Genomic DNA, 4866 nt, shown 5'->3' with positions numbered 1-4866 from the left:
TACTTGTCTGTTTCTGGTTACTTCTGTATTGAGGGAGAACTTTCTTTGGCTCTGCTGTACAGTGACAATACAGCATTTCTTAGGTACTCTAGTCTTCATACTGAAACACACTGTAGAAACAGAACTTAACTCCTGTGTTGGAGTTTTTTTGTCCCTGATTTTTTTAAAAACCACCAAAAGTAAGCAGTATTTTTCAAATTAAGACTGCTGCTACCAGCTTTTCAGTATGGGGAGTTTAGACGGGACTTGAGGCAGGTGGTGTCTCAAGGAATTTCAGCTCAGCACCAACTTTTTGGAGTTGCAAACAATGAGGAATCAATATATGGGCTCTTTCCAAGGGTACTGGAAGTACCCTTGCTATGATGCCAGATCTGACTGGAACACTATCAATTCAAGGTTCTGCCATTTGGCTATTTGACAGCATCTCAGGTGTTTTTCCAAAATGCTCACTGTAGTGGCAGCACACCTCTGCAAACAGAATCACAATTTTTCCCTATGTGGATGATTGCCTGTTAAAAACACCCAGCCAGGCAGATGTCATGGATACTACACACACAATCACCCTCTTCTCACGATTGCAACTACAACTCAAAGTACAAAAATCAACACTGACATCCGTGCAGAAACTGGACTTCATCAGAGTGCATCTCGATGCTCTAGAGGCCAAAGCATCACTACCACCAACCAGATTCCTCACCATAGTCAGTCTGACCTCCACTGTACTGAACAGCCCACAGATATCGGCACGGACCTGCCTTCAACTATTAGGTCACTAGGCAGCAACCACATTTGTGGTGCAACACGTGCATCTTCACATGCGTGGCCTTCAGGGCTGGGTTAAGAACAGTCTACATACCACACAAACACAGCCTAAACAGACACCTCGTAATGCTGCTTAAAGTCCAAAGACTTGCTGTGCTGGTTGATGCAACCCAACAATGTGTTCGTGGGAGTCCCTTTCACACTGACTCCACTTTCAATGATTTGCACAACCGATGCTGCCTCGATAGGCTGGAGGGCTATCATCACACAATTCAGGGCCGGAGGTCTCCCACTGACATGGTTACACACATCTCCTGGAACTGCATGCAGTTAACAACGCGTGCTTGCACTTTCTGCCGTTGATCAGGAACAAGACTATACTGGTAATGACAGACAACATTGCCTGCATGCTTTATATAAACCGACAGGGAGGGACAAGGTCGCACTTCCTATGCACCAAAGCCATGAAACTATGGAACTGGTGTATCCGGCACAATGTCAGCATCTCAGCTTTGTACCTTCCAGGATGTCAAAACACCACAGTGGATATGGTGAGCAGGGAATTCTTCCAGGACCACAAGTGGGAGCTAAACAACACAGTCCTACACAACATATTCGAGCACTGCGGTCACCCATGCATAGACTTCTTCACAACCTCCCAGAACTGCAAATGCCCGTAGTTCTGCTCAAGACCAGGATTGGGTTCCCGTTCCTTGGGGGATGCCTTTCTCCTCAAATGGGATGTTCCTCTGCTATATGCATTTCCATCTATCCCCCTGCTAGTAAGGGTAATACATAAAATAAGAGCCAACAAGGCCAAAGTCATCCTGACAGCCCCACATGGCTCAGACAGACTTGGTGCTCATACCTGTTGAGGATGGTGGTAGGTGCAGAGTGTACTCTTCCACTCTTGCCGAATCTTCTCTCACAAGATGCCAGAGAGGTTTACCATCCAAACCTAGAGAGACTTCACCTGAGAGCATGGTTTCTAAATGCCTCCAGCAGGACAAACTGAGCTTCTTCGAACAGATGAAAAGACATATTAGTAAACAGTAGGAGGACAAGCACATGAAATACTTACCTGCATAAATGGAAGAAATTCACAATCTGGTGCCGAAACAAACAAGCCTGACCTGTTGTTGCCCCCTTATCAATAGAATACATGCTAGAACTAAAGAACTCCAGCCTATCCCTTAGCTCACTTAAAGTACACCTCACCACCGTTACTGCTTTTCACCACAAGGTGGATGGTATATTGATATTTGCCCATCCTGCCACCAAACGCTTTCTTAGGAGCATCAGAAATGTCTACCCTGAAATATGAGTACCTACCCCACCTTGGGACTTAACTTGGCATTACGCTGCCTTACCAGGGCCACATTTGAACCATTAGCAAATATGCTCTCTAACACATCTGTCAATGAAGGTGGCATTCTTAGTCACTATCATGTCCACCTGACAAGTGGGAGAGTTAGGAGCCCTCATGGTGCATCCACCTAACACATCTTTTGCAAAGATAAGGTTACCCTAAGACCTCACCCTAAATTTTTACCTAAAGTATCCTCCTCTTTGCACCTGAACCAACCACTCCATCTTCCCACTTTCTTCCACAAACCTCATGGGAGCAAACATGATGGAACTATCAGCAGTCTATTCATTGGATTGTTCTCTCTCTCTCTTAGCATTTCAGTAGTTTAGTTAATCCATTTTCTCTCCCCTGCCCCCTTAAAAAACCCTTTTTATTTTTGCCTTGTCTGGTTTTTTCCCAGAGGCATGCCTCTTGTGAAAGGAGGTCATCTCTGTAGTGGATAAGCATTCTCGCTGTATCTGCTGCCTCAGGGAAAACCACATTCCTGAAAAGAGTGGTTTCTGCCAAAAACTCAAGCCCAGATAGCGGAAGAACAGAGAACTGAGACAAAAACTCATGCTTATGGAGACAGCTCTTCAGCCTTCTCTGTAGCCACACCAGAGTCACCCAGATGGCACGAATCTTCCCCACAGCCCTCAACATCTAGGGACCATGGACTGAAGAAAATAGCTGCAGACCCCTCATATAAGGCTTCAAAAAAGAGAGCAGTTAGTCCCCAGATTGAGCCCAGAGCTAGCCAAAAAAGATCACCGGCACATTAAGTATCGTCAATACTGAGACAGTCCAAACATGGTACCCATAGCTTACAAGGATCTGGAGCGGTAGGTACTAAAGACCTGTTGGGCATAAGCACCAAAACAATGGGACAGGCTGATAAAGAGAAGGACAAAGATCAAACCACCGATAAGATGCTGCCGGTACAAGCAGTACCATAGGCACTGTCAACAGTGAGCACCCAACCTTGGAGTCCTTGATATGGCCAAGATCGCCGATCCCCTCTGTGTCAACTGGTCGTGGCACCGGTTCAGTTGGTACTGCAGGAATTCAAACATTCAAGAGAACTTATGGTATTTGTCATACCAGTCTCCCTTGCTCCCCTTACCAAGTCTCCTTCGGAAACAGGAATCCTTACAGGCACTGTGTCACACACCTCCATTCTCCAGTGGTGAATCAGAAAGTGAGCTGGAGCAGGTCACCTCTCACCACTTTTTCCACGCTCCTAATGGTGCCCACTATCAACTTGGGACCCTTCAGTCATACCCTCCGTCTGTTCCTCAACTACCATGGTATGCCCAACCATGGGCACTGCCATTGGCACCTATCCCACCACCTTGTATGCCATCCTTGGGTGGCATACAGATTTCCCGCTTCCCGAGCATCCAGCAAGACCCACCATGAGCCCTTGAGGCATTCTCCCTCAGCCATAGCATCTACAGCCTCCAAACCCCAGAGGAGATCATGAAGGAACAGAAGGGCAGATTTGAAGAGGAAGTCACAACAAAGACCATCTTTTCCTCCTGTCCAGATGAGGCAGTGCGGTCCCCTCCTATCATAAGCTCTTGGACACCTTGCATTCCTCTTCCTGCAGAAAAGCCCTCCCCATCAAGGAGGTTCTTCTGGACCCAGCCAAGCTTATGTGGCAAACCTTGGCACCAGTCATGCCTACCTGCAAACGGGCTGATGAAAAATATTACATCCCAGACAGGGATATGGAATTTTTTTCCCCATCTCCCCTCCTAATTCTATTGTTGTGGATGCCATAAACTCCCATGCCAATACCAAATAAGATCCATTCCCTATGAGAGGGATTGGAAAATCCTCAACCTACTCGGGAGAAAGGCCTCTGCCACACTGCAATTCGGAATTGCAAACTATAAAGCTCTAACAGCAAAGTATGACTACATCAAGTATCCCAAGCTTAACGATTTTATTGATCAGCTCCCAGAGTCCTGTGAACAGTTTCAGGTCATTGTTAATGAGGGACAACTATTGGCCAACACAGTACTCCAATCAGCACTTGATGTAGCCAACATAGCAGCCCAGTTCATCTCCACAGTGGTGGTTATGCGGTGAGCATCCTGGTTGCACCTACCTGGTTTCCATAAGAAAGTGCAGACGACTGTAGAAGACCTTCCCTTCAGAGGCATCAAATTGTTCACCAGGAAGACTGAGGCATCCCTCCATATGCTTAAACACTCCAGGGCTGCTCTCCACTCATTAAGGATTTATACTCCTGGACAAAAAAGAAAATTTAGTCCACAACCTCAGCATAAATCCCACACTCCGCATTTTCCAACTCAACACTACTCTGAGCCTCAGAGGAAAAAATCTAGATTACCTAAACATTAAACAATGAGGCCTCCAGTCTTTGCTGTCACAACCATCCACCTCAAAACATCAGTTTTTCCATATTGGTTGAGGCACTGACAGACCACTCCCCTCAATACCAACTGCAGCTGACGAACCCGTCACACCTATTTGGGTACCCCCTTGCTTCGTTCCTCAAAAACTAGGAACAAATAATATCCAACCAATGGGTCCAGGAAATCGTCCGCAATGGATACTGTGATGGGTTCAGTCACAGAGACCCCCCTTGGGACTGTCACCTGATGTGCTGAAATTACCTCTGAGCCTTGCTAGCCTGGGACTTCTAGAACCCTGTCTTGTTGAGCCAGACATGCTAGCCTGCAGCAACACAGACCCAGGGTCTGGTCCACGTCCCCAAGCTGCAGACT

The sequence above is a fragment of the Chelonia mydas genome, chromosome 1 (assembly GCF_015237465.2).
Source record: "Chelonia mydas isolate rCheMyd1 chromosome 1, rCheMyd1.pri.v2, whole genome shotgun sequence".
In the NCBI taxonomy this organism is placed as follows: Eukaryota; Metazoa; Chordata; order Testudines; family Cheloniidae; genus Chelonia; species Chelonia mydas.
This window is presented reverse-complemented; position numbering follows the sequence as displayed.